The sequence below is a fragment of the Hermetia illucens genome, chromosome 4 (genome assembly GCF_905115235.1).
Source record: "Hermetia illucens chromosome 4, iHerIll2.2.curated.20191125, whole genome shotgun sequence".
NCBI lineage: Eukaryota > Metazoa > Arthropoda > Insecta > Diptera > Stratiomyidae > Hermetia > Hermetia illucens.
This window is the reverse complement of record NC_051852.1, coordinates 127,562,448-127,582,687: the sequence shown is the minus strand read 5'-3', so window position 1 is coordinate 127,582,687 and position 20,240 is coordinate 127,562,448.

Sequence of the window (20,240 nt, the reverse complement as noted above, 5' to 3'; positions counted from 1 at the left end):
AAACTCGGGGAAAACCGTTTGTTTATGTTACGCACGACAAAAGTTATTGCAAAGTGAGGATGGTTGTCAGCTGTACGGTTGCAGTACTAGAACAACTGCAAAGAATTGTGCTAGAAGAGCGGCGGTTATTTTAGTGTTGTGAGAAATCTTCGAAATTACAATATGTCCTGATGTTTGTAAATAAAGAGAAATTAGTCTTTTTCTTTTATTAATGGATATTTAATAGCAATGTATTATATAACAGTTCCTCTAAAAACGATGTCGGTGATAAAAGGTAGGTCGTAAGTATAGCGAAATGGTTCGCGTCTGACTCCTATGTGACTGAATCTGCGGCGCTTCAGATAGTGGAACCTATGGAGCGTCTGAGGGAGAATGAGAATGGGGCGCCTGCCCCCTCGAAATTAGCAGGTTTCAGGTGATCCGTAGAGTTTCCTTGCAACCGCATTAATGTCCACGAGGATTGTTCAGGCCTGTGGCTGGTTTATTCTGAGGAGCAATGAACTCGCTCGGAATCCAGACCGATGAACCCAAAGCTATTTCAGCCACAGACGCTTGTAGATCGTCTTTGAAAGTGGTGCATAGCCAAAGGAGGAGTGCTGAAAGCGCTCAACGCCATGGAATCCCGGGCGTGCAGTTTAAGACGGCCTTGAGAGTGCGATGCATCCATTCCACCATTTCGTTGGCCTGGGGTTGGTAAGGTGTCGTGTAGACATGTTTCGCTGCCACAAGACGGATGAACTGGACGAGCAAATCAGCTCCAAATTGATGAAAGTAGACATCCGATGATCGAGTAATGTTGCATTCTCAATGAACGCAAGCAGAGACTTATCACGAACTCCGTCGAGCGGAGAAGCGACTTCACAGACAGAAAAAGGTAGCCTGAGAGAACCAACAAGTCTGTGAACTCGAAAAGTATAGGCAGCAACCGCACTAGGTGCGCAAATTTTACCAACATATCAGCAGGATAAAGCCTTATACTCCTCGATGTTCATCCTGCCGAGACCAAGAGGAAAATCTGATTTCCGAAAGAATGGACATATTGTCGCGATGGGTTGAGTATTTTGATGAACTGCTTAACAACTAAAATATCGGCAAGTTGGAGGTCCTGCCAACTGAAGACGACGGTCAAATGCTGCCACCACCAAGCATTGAAGAAACAGTCCGTGCAAATCATCGGCTTAAAAATCATAAGTTGCCAGGGGCCCAGGGAATTACAGTCGAACCAGTTGAATGTGCACCAAACGGTTCATGAACTTATACTCAAGGTGTGGGGCAACGAATCAAAGCCTGATGGTTGGCAGCGAGGCGTTGTCTGTACCATACATAAAAAGGCAGATATCACGCAGTGAAGCAATTATAGAGCTACTGAGTACCATCTGTAAGATATTTTCCACTATCTTGCTAGGTCGGATAGACCCATAAGCCCAGGACATAATTGCTCCAAAGAGGCTTCACTCCAGGCAAATCAGCAACAGATCATATTTTTTCTAGTTGGCAAGCGATGGAAAAACTGTTGGAATAAAGGCATCACTTGCACCATCTTTTCATCAACTTCAAGGTCGCCTATGGTAGCATAGCCAGGATAAAACTGTGCATGACCCTGAGTGAAATCGGTATCCCGAAGAAATTGATAAGACTGACTAGGTCGACCCTGACCAATATAAGCGGCCTGATAAAAGCAGCAGGATCACTCTCACGGTTTTTGGCAGCTAGCAGAGCCTATTTCAACTTACCAAGTCTGTCTGCGCTCGAAACGTCTCATAATAGGATCAAAGCTCTTATTAGGCCAGTCCTCATCTATTTCTCGGAAACTTGGGTTCTTAGCAAGAAAAATTGCGAACTCTTAGCCGCATTCGAGAGAATAATCGTCCGAAGAATTTTTGGCCACCTACATGAGGATGGATGATTCCGTGGTCTACATAACAACGAAATTTATGAGCGATACCATGACCCCCTGGTTGTAGATAAAATCCGACTCAACAGGTTGTGGTAGGCACGTCATCTAATCCATATGGGTGGAAAGCCTATAAGGGCAATCTCTATAGTAGAAAAAAAGGTGCCACAGACCCTGTCTGAAATGGAGCGATGGCGTAGGTCATCAGACAGCTTTTAGGAATATCGAATTGGTGAACCTCGGCATAAAGCCGAGATGTCTGAAGTTACTTACTAAGGCAGGCCTGGACGGTATGCCGGTTGTTGCGTCGTTGATGATGATAGTGACGACTCTTTCAAGCAAAAAGACTCTGCCAGCGATCCAGAGAAATACCGGACTCCGGTGGAAAACAGGGAGCATACACAAGCTTTCTAGTAGGGCAGGGGGTTTTCTTGAGCACCCCTCGCCTACATGCTAGCCTTCCTCCTTGGAAATTTTCACGGCTCAAACTACACCCATAAACCTGCGGAGACAAGTGTTAATGAGAGCTTGGAGTTTTCGAGTAAGAGGAGTGCTCTACCTCCATGTGCGCAGAATAACCTCAACTTTATATTGGTGTAGAGGTATCTATATTTCCAGCCAAAGTGAATTGACGGACTCGACGTTCTGCGACGACTGGTCATACTGATAACCTTAGTTTTATTGGTGTTTGTTGCTCTTTCAAGGAGTCATGGAGAGGCAAGTAGAAGTGGGGTGAAGCTCGACTTGCGTCTCCATGACTCCGTAAGATAGCAAGCAGATGTCATCCTCGGAGTTGAAGGAGCGATATCATGGTCCATTGAAACTGCCCGTTCTCCAAACAAGGTAGACGTCACTGCTAACAACAAGGAGTAGTATCGCCGCCAAAATGCAACTTTTTTTGGACTTGATTTTCGACTTCAAGTCGCACTGAAATTTTAGCTAGATGCAGGACGTGATACTCTACGCCACCATATGTCACCCTGATAATTTCTATTAGCTTCTTCAGAACGCCCCCTTGCGTAGAGCATTCCGGATATGTTTCCTGTCTACGCTATCTGAAGCCTGCTCGAAATCGATGAGCAGCAGGCAAAGCGGAGATCTGTACGCCGCACATTGCTACTGCTACAAAATTATGCCAAGGATCAATGCTATTACTGGATTGCGTTACGAAATTCATTCACGTATCAGCGGTTACGCGATTCTTGAATGCATTCCTCAACTGGCATTCTTCAATCCATAATTTACCGCAGTGTCATCCGCCCTGTCGACCTCTATCGTTCCGCATGTTGCCCGACTATAAAAGACAAGCAACGTCGCCTCACGGTAATGGGGGCTAAGATGATGCTTTGGACCAATGGCGTGGACATATAATTCGCGTTTTTGAGAACCGACTTGCCAAGATTGGTCTGAACATCGAAATCGATGGGAAAAAACCAAAAGGCCGGCGCAAACATCGATAGCCTGATACGTTGAATGGTAATTCGAGAACTTCGTGGATCCTTCCAGACCAGGTCTTAAACCAAGCGATATGGCAGCAAAGAAGTATTGATGTGGCTCGTGTAGAAAGGTCTAAAATGGAAACTAGCTTGCTTCTTGTCGATCAAGCTTTCAAGATTTTCTTTAGCAAGTTCAAGGATTTACGGATGAATAACCGAAAGATCGTCAAGCTCAATGGTCTTGCCCACTTGAGTGCATTGACGGCCGAGATGATTTTACCTATGTTTTGAAGATTAGGTCGTATCCGTATGTTACGGTGGCTAGCCATTCCATCCATAAAAAACTGGAATTTCACTAGATGTTATATGGTCGAGAACTACGGTGAAATATTCGCTATATCTCTTAAGTTTCTTATCGTTTTTGCCCCCTAACCAACGCATTAACGAACTCCCCCATGGAACGACAGTCTGGCGTGTTTAGCACCATTAAGGTTCAGCCACCAGCTTGTTCCCAGTTTTGATAGCAGCATTAGCTAATGCTACTGGCACCCCAATTGTCTTAGGATGGCATACACTTCAGCATGAAAGACAGTTGTATATTGTCTCAAGGGAAAAGCCCACCTCTCGTTTTTATTCGAGAGGTAGGCCCCTGCTCAAAAACCCTGTTCTGTTTTTGAGCCATCGGTGTAGTAGACATCAGTATATACTCACACGCATTGTTCTGGTCCCAATTTTTTCTTCGTTTCAAGATAACATAATATCTTCTACCAAACAGATGTACGGGGATCTGAGAACCGGAAAGCATTGGGAAAGCTCGATTGAGTTCTCTCAAGGACTCTTCCAATGCTCTGTGCCCCCGTGTCCATTGTTTCCCCATAGATCTAATCGAATTAGTCTGCTCCCATTGCAGTGCTCTGAATAATCAAATCCAAGGACTGGAAATTGAGTAATGTATTCAGAGGTGCGTCGGATGTCGTGATCATGGCACCGGTGATACCTAGACACACAGTTCTTTGCAGTATGGCTAGTTTACAGCGAAAACTCTTTTATTTCATCTTAACCCACCATACTAGGGATGCATAAGCGAACATCGGCCTAATAATAGCAACATACATATATCCGCATTACTACCCGAGGCTTAAGTCCCTATGTCGAGATAAAGGACCGCCTACACAGTCTATAAGCTGTGAAAGCTCGTTTCATTTTTATCCCTACATGTTAGTTCCAAACAAACTTCTTGTCTAGAATGATTGCAAGATATTTCATTTCTTCGGGGAGTTAATAAGTTGTACCCCTCATCTCTCGAAGGCAAAGACCATTCAGTTTCCTCCTTTTTGTAAATAATACCATTGTGGTTTTATTTGGATTTACTGAAAGTGCATGCCTGAGGCACCAATTATCAATCAGATCAACGGCGCGGTATGTACTCAACCAACAACCCGCACAGCCACGCCATACGCATAAGCTTGTAGCTAGTGGTGAGTCGACTAGCATTCTCCACAGAAGTGGCGATAGCATACTTTCTTGAGGGCAGCCTTTCAACGCTTCCGTTATCAGGCAGCTATCAATACCCACTTCAGCACACTGCAATCTCTGCGTTAGGATAGCGTCGATCCACTGAATTAGAGTTTCATCAACACTATGCTCTCTGGCGGCATCAGAGAGGAGTAAGGGCGTACATCCAAATGCTCCTTGAATGTCCCTGAACACCTCCATTGCGTACTTGCCTTTCAGAGTGGTGTCCTCTATCTTTTAAACCAAAGAGTCAAGAGCAGACTTGCAGGACTGTCCACGTTGGTAAACATGTTGGTTTTCATTTAGTGGGTGCGACTAAGCCGAAAGCCTTCTCGCAAATGTAACGCTCAACGAGTCTCTTCAGACATTTCACCGAAAATGATTTTTAGCTGATTTGCCCGAAGTCCTTTGGATATGAATAGTCAACTTTCCCAGGCTTAGGTATGAAGACTACCTTCACCTTCTGCCAAGAGGGAGGCACGCAGCCCAGAGCAAAACATCCTCGAAAAATATTTCTTAGAAGTTGCTGTAAGTCCTCTATACCCTCTTTTAGCATAACTGGGTAGATGCTATCTGTGTCAGGTGCTTTCAAGTAGCAACCGCTCTCGCAGAGTCATGCAACACCTTCGTGTTGAAAGGTTTATAAAAACTACCAATTCTCTTAACCAGTCTTTATTCTTATTGGTTTTGGAAGCACGATTTAGAAGTCGTCTGGTTGATTTCCTGAGTTGCAGTTCAGTCCCACGGGAACCGTTCTACCGTATTGGTCTCGGGAAATAGGACAAGCCTCTTCCAAACACTCTAAAACTATTCGAATCAGAGTTTCCAATTGATCTTCTATCGCCAAAGGAGTCCTTAGTCGCCTAGGGAGTCCCACTTTATTGCCTTATTGTCTTTGTGTTACAGGCTGTTCGCCTGCAATAGTCAGACTAAATTTTAATTAGCGGCGATCTAAGAGTGAGACTTCACTCCATTTAGCACTCGCCAGTTTCTAATTAACTCTAACAACTTTGAAGTGCATATTGTTAGGTCAATTACTTTACTTCTTCTTGGCCCCACGAACGTGGGGCGCTCCTACGTTCGCGGTCATCAGACCAGCTGTGATAAAATCATCTTCTCTAGGATTGCATTTGCTACAGCCCCAACAAATATGCTGATCGTTCGCATCACAACCTATTAAAAGTTCAAGCCCACTTGATTCTGCATACACTACCAGATCCATCAGTTCTTGTACCGGCAGAGGACACAAAGACTCATAGGGTAAGTAAGCAGAGCAACTATAACGTTTCTCCTCTTACCATTAACCTGGTATTGTAAGTTGACTGCAATAAGGCCCTGGGAGCAGAATTATCTCAGCATGGTTGCCTTTAATAATTTTGACATCAGAACGCAGGCCCTCGGTCTCGAGCATCTTTCATCGAAGAAGATCTTAGTTCCCTTGACAGATCCAATACCACAGATTCTATTAAAAGGAACCCATGGCTCTTGAACCAGAAATATATAAGGACAGTCCTGGAACTTTGCCAGCTTTGCCGACAGTAGATAGGAAGAATCTTTGGCATGCTGCAGGTTGATTTGACTAAGTCTTATGTTTACAGCCATAAGTTCAGTTTAATATGAAAACCGCCACTTATTGAAAAATCTGCTGCGTTCAATGTGGATCTCACCAGCTTGCCTTCATCTTCCGCCAAAAGTTCCGGTTTCTCTGGATACCGCCATACTTGATGGTGTAGCAACGTCCATGTCTTCATTCTCAACAAACTCAGCGCCTTCCGCTGTCGCCGGTTAGAAACCTTCCCAGGTTCACGGAGTGCGGGCTGCATGGCTCTGCTTCCTCACACCGAAATTAGACCAGTTCGTCCACATTACCAGCTTCCCTTCCGCTTTTGCTGATAGAGGGGGAGGAGAAGACTCTGACAGGCAAGCCTGTAGTCCCTTTTCTTTGGGGCGTGACCTGCTCGAGGCTTTAACAGAGCTGCTTCAAACACTGAAAATAAGTCGACTTTCCTCAAAACAGGTTCAGGCTTAATAGTCGTTTTGACATACATATATGAGTATAACATTAGCGAGGAGAATGGTCTGGTTTGTTGACGGGGACTAAACCCACAGCCACCATCAGATAATTCTCCCTCAGATCGAAAATAGGTCATGTGAGGGGATGCGTTCCTGTGGACGTGCAGCTAGAAATCATCCATGGTGAAAATGTTTAAATATTCGCCAATCATCATCATCATCATCATCAACGGCGCAACCACCGGTATCCGGTCTAGGCCTGCCTTAATAAGGAACTCCAGACATCCCGGTTTTGCGCCGAGGTCCACCAATTCGATATCCCTAAAAGCTGTCTGGCGTCCTGGCCCACGCCATCGCTCCATCTTAGGCAGGGTCTGCCTCGTCTTCTTTTCCTGCCATAGATATTGCCCTTATAGACTTTCCGGGTGGGATCATCTTCATCCATACGGATTAAGTGACCCGCCCACCGTAACCTATTGAGCCGGATTTTATCCACAACCGGACGGTCATGGTATCGCTCATAGATTTCGTCATTATGTAGGCTACGGAATCGTCCATCCTCATGTAGGGGGCCAAAAATTCTTCGGAGGATTCTTCTCTCGAACGCGGCCAAGAGTTCGCAATTTTTCTTGCTAAGAACCCAAGTTTCCGAGGAATACATGAGGACTGGCAAGATCATAGTCTTGTACAGTAAGAGCTTTGACCCTATGGTGAGACGTTTCGAGCGGAACAGTCTTTGTAAGCTGAAGTAGGCTCTGTTGGCTGACAACAACCGTGCGCGGATTTCATCATCGTAGTTGTTATCGGTTGTGATTTTCGACCCTAGATAGGAGAAATTGTCAACGGTCTCAAAGTTGTATTCCCCTATCCTTATTCTTGTTCGTGTTTGTGTTTGACCAGTGCGGTTTGATGTTGTTGGTTGATTCGTCTTCGGTGCTGACGTTGCCACCATGTATTTTGTCTTGCCTTCATTGATGTGCAGCCCAAGATCTCGCGCCGCCTGCTCGATCTGGATGAAGGCAGTTTGAACGTCTCGGGTGGTTCTTCCCATGATGTCGATATCGTCAGCATAGGCCAGTAGTTGGGTGGACTTGAAGAGGATCGTACCTCTTGCATTCACCTCAGCATCACGGATCACCTTCTCGAGGGCCAGGTTAAAGAGGACGCATGATAGCGCATCCCCTTGTCGTAGACCGTTGTTGATGTCGAATGGTCTTGAGAGTGATCCTGCTGCTTTTATCTGGCCTCGCACATTGGTCAGGGTCAGCCTAGTCAGTCTTATTAATTTCGTCGGGATACCGAATTCCCTCATGGCCGTGTACAGTTTTACCCTGGCTATGCTATCATAGGCGGCTTTAAAGTCGATGAACAGATGGTGCAACTGTTGTCCATATTCCAACAGTTTTTCCATCGCTTGCCGCACAGAGAAAATCTGATCTGTTGCTGATTTGCCTGGAGTGAAGCCTCTTTGGTATGGGCCAATGATGTTCTGGGCGTATGGGGCTATCCGGCCTAGCAAGATAGTGGAGAATATCTTATAGATGGTACTCAGCAACGTGATACCTCTATAATTGCTGCACTGTGTGATATCTCCCTTTTTATGTATGAGACAGATTATGCCTCGCTGCCAATCGTCAGGCATTGATTCGCTGTCCCATACCTTGAGCACAAGTTGATGAACCACTTGGTGTAACTGGTCGCCTCCATATTTAACCAATTCGGCTGTAATTCCATCGGCTCCTGGCGACTTATGATTTTTTAGCCGGTGAATTGCACGGACTGTTTCTCCTGAACTTGGTGGTGGCAGTATTTGTCCGTCGTCTTCAGTTGGCGGGACCTCCAACTCGCCGATGTTCTGATTGTTCAGTAGCTCATCAAAGTACTCAACCCATCGCTCTAATATGCCCATCTTGTCGGAAATCAGATTTCCCTCTTTGTCTCGGCAGGATGAGCATCGAGGTGTATAAGGCTTCATCCTGCTGACTTGTTGACAAAACTTGCGCGCCTGGTGCGGTTGCTCCCTGTACTTTTCTAGTTCACAGACTTGTTGGTTCTCCCAGGCTTCCTTTTTCCGTCTGTGAAGACGCTTCTCCGCTCGACGGAGTTCGTGATAAGTCTCTGCGCGTGCCCGCGTTCTTTGAGAATGCAACATTACTCGGTATGCGGCATTCTTCCGTTCCGTTACTAGCTTACATTCATCGTCAAACCAGCCGTTCCGACTCCTTTTGCGGCTGGGGCCAAGTATATTTGTGGCCGTATCCATGATAACGTTCTTCAGGTGGTTGTGAAGATCATTAGTTGATGCTTCATCTCCAGGTCCTCTATTGACTGCGGTTATTGCGGCATCGATTTCCCTCTTATAGGTGTCGCGGAGGGTTGCGTTGTGGATGGCTTCAGTGTTCACTCTCACCTGATTGTCAGAGGGGATTCTAGGTGGTATTGTTATTCGAGCTCGGAGCACCATGCCAATGAGATAGTGATCCGAGTCTATATTGGCCCCCCTATATGTTCTGACATTCATCAAGGCTGAGAGGTGGCGGCGTTCGATCAACACGTGGTCAATTTGGTTGAAAGTGGTCCCGTCTGGAGAGGCCCACGTATGTTTGTGGACCGCTTTCCGCGCAAACCAGGTACTTCCAACAACCATTTCGTGTGACCCTGCTAATTGAATAGTCCGCAGTCCGTTATCATTTGTTTTTTCGTGTAAGCTATGGGAGCCAACGTATCGCCTGAATAAGGGCTCCTTCCCTACTTGGCTGTTAAAATCCCCAAGTATGATTTTGATATCATATCTGGGACAGGCTTCGAGGGTTCTTTCTACTGCCTCGTAGAAGGTATCCTTCTCCGACTCTGCAGTCTCCTCTGTAGGGGCGTGAACGTTTATGAGGCTTATATTTCTAAACTTGCCTCGCAAGCGCAGAGTGCATAGCCGTTCGCTTATACTTTCAAAGCCGATAACAGCAGGTTTCATTTTTTGGCTGACTAAGAAACCTACTCCGAGCACATGGTTTACTGGATGGCCGCTATAATATATGGTGTAGTGGCTCTTCTCCAGGAAACCGGTCCCTGTCCATCGCATCTCTTGCAACGCAGTTACATCAGCCCTATATTGGGACAGGGTATCGGCTAGCTGCTTATCAGCTTCATCTCTGTACAGGGAGCGCACGTTCCATGAGAAAATGCGCAAATCGTTGTTCCTTTGTCGTTGCCGGGTCCGTCGTTTTTTTCGCCAATAGACAGCTAAACTATTGTTTGATCGATGATATCGACATCTTGCGGGCGACATGATTTCAGGCGAAAAGACTCTGTCAGCGATCCAACGAAGACCAGACTTCGGTGGGAAACAGGGAGCATACACAAGCTTTCGAGAACTTTAGGCCGAGGAAGGAGGTTTCATTGGGGACCTCTCGCTCTCATGCCGGCGCAGATTTTCGTTGGAAATTTTCTCGGGTCAGACTACACCTATGGTCCGGCGGAGACAGGTTCTAACAAAGGCTTGGAGTTTTCGAGTGACAGTAGTGCTTCATCTCTTGCATCCGTAGTGTGGTGGGTTAAGGTGAGACAAAAAGGTTTTCACCGTAAACTAGACGCACTGCAAAGAACTGTTTGTCTGGGTATCACTGGTGTCATGAGCACGACATCCGGCGCAGCTCTGAATGCACTACTCAATTTGCAGCCCCTGGATATATTTATTCAAAGCACTGCAATGAGAGCAGCTCATAGGCTAATTCGATTAGATCTATGGGAAAACAACGGATGTGGGGGGCACAGAGCATTGGAAGAGTTACTGGGAGGACTAAATCCAGTTCTTACAATGCCTTCCGATTTTCGTGTCCCCATACATCTGTTTGGTAGAAGATATGTAGTTACCCTGAAGCGTGGAGAGGACTGGGAAGACCCAGAGGAATGCGTGGCGGGATATACGGAAGTCTTCTACACTGATGGCTCAAAAACACAAGAGGGTTCTGGAGCCGGAGTCTACCTCTCGAATAAAAACGAGACAATATGCAACAATATGCGATGCTAAGGGTGGCAAACTGGATGATTGACGAGCGGTTAAAGGGCAGGCGCATCGCAATCTGCAGAGACAGTCAAGCTGCACTGAGGACAATGAGCAGTCCTTTGATAACCTCGAAAATCGTTCAGGAATGCAGAAACCGTTTGAACTCTATGTCTAGATTCAATACGGTGGAACTACTCTGGGTACCTGGTCACTGTGGCATAGAGGGAAATTAAATCTCTGACGCTTTAACGAAAGAGGGGTCAATCTCCCCTATGCCGGGACCGGAGCCAGCAATTGGGGTATCAGTAGCATTGACTAAATCTGTTTTCAAAAACTGGGAACAAGTTTCCCATAACAGGTCATAACAGGTGGCAGAGCTTAAATGCTGCTCGACACACCAAACTTTTCCTGCCAGAACCCAACATACGTACCGCAAAGTTTATCCTGTCGAAAAGCAGGAGGACTTGCAGGTGTATTGTGGGCATTCTGACAGGCCATAATTCACTAGCTGGGCATATGTTCAGAATAGGAATTACCGAAGATGATACGTGTCCCTCGTATAATGAGGAAGCGGAATCCACGGAGTATTTCCTATGTGAATGCCCCGCCTATGGACGCATCAGGCATAGATCTTTGGTGCCGATGTCCTCCAATTGCGCCGGGTAGCATCACATCCATTAACGGAAATCCTGCGATACGTTAACGAATCCGGAATAGTCCGTTGGACGAGGGAGGCGAGTATAATGGGCCAACACGGCCTGAGTGCTCAGAAGCTGCAGCTTCTCCCCCACCATACACACACACAGTGCTTCATCTTCATGTGCAGCCCAGTATAATGCGAGCTTTGGTACAAAATAACCTCAACTTTATATTGGTGTGGATGCATCTGCATTTCCAGTCAAAGCGGATTGAGAGCTGATTGGAGGACTCGACGTTCTGCGATGATTCGTCACACTGATAACCCTTTTTTTTTGTGTTTGTTGCTTTCTCAGGGAGTCATGGAGAGGCGGGCTGAAGCTTTACTTACCTCTCCATGACTTGGTGAGAGAGCAAGCAGATGTCATTCTCAAAGTTGAAGGGGAGATATCATGATCCATTGAAACCCTCCACTTTGTTGAACTTGATTTTCAACTCCAAATCGCCCTGAAATTTTATCTAGATGCAGCATGTGAAACTCTGGCTCATTATATGTCACTCTGATAATAGCTATTAGTTTCTTCGGAACAGCCCTTTGCGTAGAGCATTGCAAATTTACTTCCTGTTCACGCTATTTAAAGTCGTCTCAAAATCGATGAAAATATTACTACTGCTACAAAATCATCCAAAGAATCAACGCTATCATTCGACTGCGTTATGAAATACATGCGTTCCACAACTGGCATTCTTTATGATTGACGTATTAGCGAATGTCTCCATTCCATAATTTACCGCAGTGCCATCTGCCCATTCGCCCTTAATAGTTCCGAGTGTTGGCCGTTTATAAAAGATAAGGAAAGGTGCCTCTCGGTAATGGAGATTAAGATTGGGCCAATGGTGTATCCACACTGATGAGAACCGGCTTGCCAAGATTGGTCTGAACATCGAAATCGATGGGAAAAGATCAAAAGGTCGGCCCAGAAAAACAATGCCTTGAAATGCTGAATGGTGAGTTGAGAACATCATGGCTCTATCCAGACCAGGTCTTAAACCAAGTGAAATGACGAAACCGATCAAAACGAACCGACTTAGCAGTTAAAAGGAACAAAGGTTGAAAAAGTAGCATTGGCCAGTGTAGGATGGTCCAAAATTAGTCTGCTTTTGGTTTATCAAGCTATCTAGATTTTCACGTTCCAGGATACAGCAAACGGCAAACCTCTAATGATTTAATTTTTGTTTGGGAATTGGGGGCTTTTTAGCCTTTTCCTTTCAAGATTATCAATAGGGCAATGTCAGCTTCTTGCCAGCGCCATATTGATCGCGAAAGTCTTGATTTCGGATATGATTATAACCTGACCACTGATCCAATGTACTGGCTTCGCCTTCATTGCCGTGAGGTGACATTTACTATCTTGCTGCCCAGCATTCGGAATCATAGGGAGCCACAGGGTGAACAACGCTGCCTTGATGCGTCAATCGCAAAGAACGCCAGTTGTCAAGCGCGGTTTCCTGTAGGCTCATTCACCACTTTGAAAACTTCAAACTTTTATCAGCTCGTGTCTGCCTCAACTCATCTCGCTTGCGCAAATATGAAATGGACAACTTCATTCAGATACCGGGCGTGCTGATCAAAAATTGGGAGTGGATAGGCTACTTGCTGAGAAAGGGTGACAATTCTAATGCGAACTGGTGCTTGCAATAGCGTTAACTATCATACGATGGCCGGTAAGTTGGTCAATCTACATAAGCTGTGCAGGACAATGGAGTAGGAGTGCAAGTTTCTCGGCAAATTTGGTCTAGTCAACGTCTTACGCTACACATAACGGTTCATGGTAACTTAACAACATGGCAAAATGTGAGTGGATTTCAGATACCTCAATGTCAGTCATTCCAGAAATTCAAAAAATTACAATATCCACCCGAGAAATATTTGGCAGGAAATCTAAAATCTGGAACTAAACCAAATTCCTGAAAAATTATTATATTTTAAAAGAGATGTTTTAATTATGTTCGAACTTTTTTAAAGATCTTATAAGGACTTACCTATTGCCTAAATTAATCTTAATTGGACCAAGATCCAACTATAAATATCTGCGAGTTGAAATAAGGCAGCATTACAGCTTTGTTCTTCAACTAATCAACAAAACTTTGAAAATGGCATCAAATGTTACAATTGATCAAGATATCCGCAGGTACATAGAAGATGTCCTGAAAGAAGCAAATCAAGTTGACAACAAAAAACGGAAACGGAAAAATGTGGAGGAAGACAGCAGGTTGAAAGATTTCGATTTAGTCGATAAACTTCATCAAACGAAAAAGAGGAAGATGGACGATGTGTATCGGAGAAGTCAGGGTCCAGCTCGAGTTAGAAAATTGTATCAACCGAAAAATAAGATCCAAGGACCTACCCGCAATGACGTACCAGAGTATGCGAATTTCAAGTATCCTTGTTTGATGGCTCCCATCACCTTCAAATATATTGGGCGTACGTCTGAACCTACCTTAGATTTCAACTATCTTTTGAATAAGAGTAGCGAAGAAAAGGGGAAGGCGAAAGACATTGTAGAATCAGGAGAAGAGTCATCTGACTCATCTCAGCCTGCCGAAGAAGCTGCAGGAATTATGGACTCCCCAATGGTAGAATGCATAGCTATTATCGATGACACAGACCCTGAAGAATCGGGGAGCCCGAAAGGCATTGTAGAATCAGGAGAAGAGTCATCTGAGCCTCTCCAAGAAGCTGAATCAAACGTGGACTCTCCAAAGATAGAATGCATAGCTATCGACGATGACACAGATCCTGAAGAGTCAGAATTAAACCGGACGGATATTTTTGTAAGCGACGAAGAAGGCGATTTGGTTATTGTTCTAGATGACTAGTATATTTAGGGTTGAAATATATTCTTGTTCCCATTGTAATACTTAGTTTCAAATACATTTTTGCATTCACGTAAATATTGTTCTATATGATTACTACTTCAGAGTGGTGGAATTTCCGTAGCACGATAACTTCGGTTAACGTCCATAGTGATAGGATGGTGCGTTTGATTTCTGGGTATGTTAGGTAGGTTTTCCCCTGGATAAAACCGGCGGTTGACCTAAACCGGAATTGAGCCTTGTTGTTGAGTTGTTTTGCTTTACTAGTTCTTCTTTTTATGCAGTTATGCTCCGGTTTAAACTGCCCACAGAGATCCACACACGTTCAGTCCAACTGTCCAGTCACTTCCATCATGGAGTTGATTGGGGAAATTAGGGGTGAAAACTCCCATTGCTTTTAATATTTATCACACACACAAAGTATTCGTCTTTTCCTACAACGCACTTCTCCAAATGATTCTTCCATTGCTCACAACATTTTTTAAATTCACTCATCGGGATGTCTTTTAGGCCTTCCAGCGTTTTTTTCTCATCTCCTCCACAGTGGCAAAACCCTTTCCTTTCATATTCCTATTGATTCGTATCCATAGCACCACGAAAAAAATTGGAAAAAAATGCAGTGCCCTCTTCGAGCTGGTTTTGAAGCTCAAAACATGCCTGAAGTCGACGCTCCCTTTGCTCATCTGTGAGAAGGCGCGGGACGCATCTGGCTGCAACCCTTCTCTTATGCATAAAATTCTCTGAATTGAATTCCATGACATTCCCGACATCTCACGGGGTTGATCAACGTTTCGGCGAGGGTATTGATTTTGTCGACATTTTTATCAGTTCTTGCCGTTGAGGGGCGTCCTGAACGAAGCAGTCTTCGATCGACATTTCTCCATTTTTTAAATGTCAAAACCAATCGTACACTTTAGCTTTACTTAAGGCAACATCCCCATAAGAAGTCTTAAGCATTGCAGTAGTTTCCGCGGCCGATCTCACAAGCGAACCGATGCACTCACAGCGACGCAGGTGGCGTAACATTAACAGACATGTGGTCAAACAATAGGTTCCCCCACTATCCCTCCTCTTTAATTTCAAATTAATAAAATTTCAACTAAATTTAAATTGTGTGTTTTCATTTGAATGTTAATTGAATAAATAAAAGAAAAATAAGTGGGGCAGTCGGCGAGATCTTATTCTCACTGATTACTGCCTTATTGTGGTGAGGGACTTCAGTAAGGAAGTTCCTCCAGAAAAGGGGAGGTGACACCTGAAACCAAGCGGTAATTAAAACCCCAAGCCAAGGTGCGACTACTGTGCCGAGGGCTGAATGGTCACAGGGTGAAACGGTGAATTCTGGGTACCAGGACAGACAGTTTCAACTAGTCTTGTCTCAAAAGGGGCTCTGCTGAGATCGACCTATTTTCCCCGATAAAACAGAGGCAATGGCAGCCAATTATGAAAAATAAAAGGAAACAAAAACCTTCTAAACAAATTAGAATTAAAGTGAAGTGAAGGGTCAACCCAGTTCATCAATGGAGAACCTGAGTCTAGACTCATACTACTACGCTTTCGATGGATGGGTCCTGTATGACAACTTTAATCCATCCGGCTACGATAGGAAATTCCTCCTAGCTGTAAGGACTGCATTATCGCAAGGCATTAAGCTTTGTTTTAAGTCGGTAGGTGTATACCGTAAAATCTTACGGCTAAACTTTGCCGACGAAGACATGAACGAGTGGCTCAGGCAGTACTGCTCCTCCCTCAGCGATGTGAAGGAGGGTGTGCGACTATCCCTGAAAAGGGTTTCTGAGTTACCATCGTTAAAAAAGTTCTTCCTCTGCCTTCAGAAAAAGAGCGGAAGGGTGCTGGAGTCAACACTTCCACTTTGCTGTTAGACAGAAAAACAGGAGAGAGACCAGATAGGCCGGGAATTTTTTTCACTATCGGCGTTCCCGAACCCGATGTTAAGAAGATTCGGGGAAAATCCAAAATTTAATCTCGGGACCGACAGGTACATACAGCGCTCAACCGAAAGAGTGCAATCTTGCATGCAAAGTAGTATCACTGGAGCGAGTAAAATGGGCATTTCACTGGAGCGAGTAAAAATGGACATTTCACTCGTTCCATAGAAGTCTGCAGGTCCGGATGGCACCATTCCTGCGCTGGTAATAGAGGGAATGAATGTTGGGTCTGGGTCTACATACTCGGAATATATATCGTGCATGCCTAGCAAACACTTATATTCTAATTAACTAAACTAACACCAAAAGAAATAAAGAACTAGAAAGATTAGTAGTTCGGTTTATAAGGGATACACACATTCCTAAGTGGCCGCTTCTCCATAAACAATACACCTATCAGAAAGGCAAATCCACGGAGACAGCACTCCATGAACTTATGCCTCATTCGCGGCGATTTGTGATGCGACTCGAAGATGAGCTTCTTCGAGCAAATCAAAGCAGCGGCGGACAGGGCTCCAGTGGAGTCTCGGCCTTGAGTTGGCTCATGGCGAATTTTGGGGCCCTATATCTACTAGGAGACGTCTCCTTATGGGAGCAACGCAGTCGGTTTTGCTCTATGGCCCGGAGGTATGGGCTGATGCCTCTGACAAGGAGGAGCATCGTAAACGCCTTGTCCAAGTGCAGAGATGGAGAGTTTTGCGAGTGACGTCTGCCTATCGCACTACCTCAAAACCAGCGGTGATGGTGATCGCGGGAGAATTCCTTGCCAAGGGGTGTAAAGCTATCTACTGCCGTAAGGGTGGAAACTTAAGAGAGGTGGTTGCCCGTGAAGAACGTCAACGAACCCTTATCTTGGCAAAATGAGCCAAGGGGAAGATGGACTTCGCAGCTCATCGACAATTTAAACCTTTGGCTGAACTGAATTGAGATTGATTAATTCCTTACCCAACTTCTAAGCGGGCATGGAGGTTTTTCGTCTTACCTGCACAGGATTGTGTGTCATGCAATGGAGTGGCGGACGACGCTGAACACACCTTTCGTCAGCAGATTTATGCAGACACAGAAGAGCTCTCTCCACATAACATCACTAGAGAGATGCTGAAGAGCGCTGGCAGCTGGAGTCGTGCAATATGTTCGGGCTCGGTTGTTCTTCCCATGATGTCAATATCGTCAGCGTAGGCCAGTAGTTGGGGGATTTGAAGGGGATGGCGCCTCTCGCATTTACGTCGGCATCGCGAATCACTTTCTCCAGGGCCAGGTTGAAGAGGATGCATGATTGACCATTGTTGGTTTTTGGTGTTGCCACCGTATATTTATCTTGCCTTCTTTGATGTCCAGTCCAAGATCTCGCGCCGCCTGCTCGATCAGGATGAAGGTAGACTGTACATCTCGGGTCTTCCTTCCCATGATGTCGGTTCCGAAAGACTCTGCTATGGAAGGCTTCAGTGATCACTCTCACCTGATTGTCAGAGGGGATTCGGTGTGGGATTGTTGTTCGAGCTCGGAACACCATGCCAAGAAGATACTGGTCCGAGTCTATATTGGCTCCCCTATATGTTCTGACTTTCACCAAGGCTGAAAAGTGGCGGCGCCCGATTAACACGTGGTCAATTTGATTGAAATCGGTACTGTCTGGACTTTCCGCGCAAACCTGGTACTTCCAATAATCATTTCGTGCGACACTGCTAATGAGTAATCCACAGTCCGTTGTTCTTGTACGGGGAACACACGTTTCATAAGAAAATGCGCAAATGGTTTGTTTATTTTTGTTGCCGGGTTCGTTGGTATAATATCCATCCAGTCCGAGGCTCCGTGCGTGTTTTCCGTGTAGGGTTGTCAGCCACCCACAACCTAGAAGATCATTTGGTACAATTTGATCCGTTTTCAGGCGCGGAAGATTCGCCTTCATCAGCAACTTTTCGTTAAGAGACACCTCCCAGCGATCACCACGTGGAGGTGGAGATAGGGTTTGGTAATAACTCCATTGTGGGTACCAATGCGCGTTTTCCCCTAGGACTTTTACTATCCTTTGACCATCATTTTATTATAGATACACAGTACTTCGGGAATCAGATTTTGCCTTCCTCAGTGTTTTTCCCTTTTGATAGTTTTCACCAATCAGTTATAGCAAAAAATGTCAAAAGGTACCAAACATTGAGAAAGACGAAAACTGTTTCCTGAAATATCGTAAATGACCTATTTTTTTCATTTCACATTGAATCGAACAACAAATGGAGACAGCTACATATGGCTTTCCTTGTACTTTTTATGCTTGTTATGCTAGTTTAGCCAGTCTTCATTTTTATTGCTTTTGCAAGCAGATTTAGAAGTCATCTGGTTGATTTCCTGAGTCTCTGCAGTTCGGGAAATAGGGCAAGCCTCTTCAAAGCACTCTAAAAGTGTGCGATTCAGAGTTTTCAATTGATCTTCTATCACCAAAGCAGTCCTTAGTCGCCTAGGGAGCTTCATAGGATTCCGTCTTTATAATACAGGCTGTTCGCCTGTAATAGTTAGACTAAATTCTAAGTAATAGTGATCTGATAGTGAGACTTCACTAGCCGCCAGTTTCTAATCAACTCTAACAACTTTGAAGTGAAGATTGTTAGGTCAATTACTTCACTTCTTCTTGGGCCCACAAACATAGGGGCGCACCCTACGTTCGCGATCAGACCAGCTGAAATGATAAAATCAAACAGCTTCTCTCCTCTAGGATTGCATTTGCTACTGCCCCAACTAACATGCTGAGCGTTCGCATCACAACCTATTGTTCAAGAATAGTTCAAGGCCACTTGATTCTGCATACACTACCAGATCCTTTAGTTCTTGCATCGGCAGAGATCACAAAGAATCATCATCATAGTAGGCAGAGGCAACTATAACGTTTCTCCTCTTACAATAAACATGGTATTGTAAAATAGTTATCGTTCCGATGCTTGTAGTTCTTCTAAATAGTAGGAGCAAGCTACCTAGTTTTATTTTTATTTATATGGTATTGTAAGTTGACCGCAACAAGGTCCTGGAGACAGAATTGTCTCGGCATGATTGCTTCTAATAATTTTGACATCAGAACACAGGCTCGGTCTCAAGGATCTTTCATCGAAGAAGATCCTGGTCCCGTTGACTGATTCAATTCCATAGATCCTGTTAAAACGAACGTATGGCTCTTGAACCAGAAATGTATAAGGACAGTCCTGCAACTTTGCCAGCTTTGCCGCCAGTAGATAGGAAGAAGCTTTGGCATGCTGCAAGTTGATTTGACTAAGTCTTATGTTTGTAGCCATAAGTGCAGTCTAATATGAAAACCGCCGCTAACTGAAAAGACTGCTGCGTTCAGTGTGGATCTTACCGGGGTTACCAGGTTGTCCTCACCTTCCACCGAAAGTTCCGCTTTCTTGCGTCCGATTTCTCTGGATATCGGCACACTTGGTGGTGTAGCAACGTCCATGCCCTCATTCCCAGGAAACTTCGCCTTCTTTCGCAGTGCCTTCCATTGTCGTCGGTTAGAAGTCCTCCCAGGTTCATGGAGTCCGGGCTGCATGGATCTACTTTCACATACCAGCGTTAGACCAGTTGCGTCCACATTACCAGCTTCCCTTTCTACCGTTTTTGCGGGTACAGGTGGAGGAGAAGGTTCTGACAGGCAAGTCAGTAGTCCCTTCTCCTTTGTGGCTGAAGTTACCTTTTGCCGAGCCTTCTTCTCCCGTATTTTAGAAGAGTTAGATAACAGTGTCACCGCCCGACCGACCGTAGTGAGATTTCTAGTTCCTCTCATTAAGGGAGTTGCTGTACTATCCTTTTTGGCTGCCCACGCCGTAGACACCGGGTGTAGGTTTTCCACTGAAGTGGAGAGCTTGTCTTACATAGATTTTAGAATTAGGTGAGGCGTCCAAAATCCGTGCCTCGGCCACCACCTGATT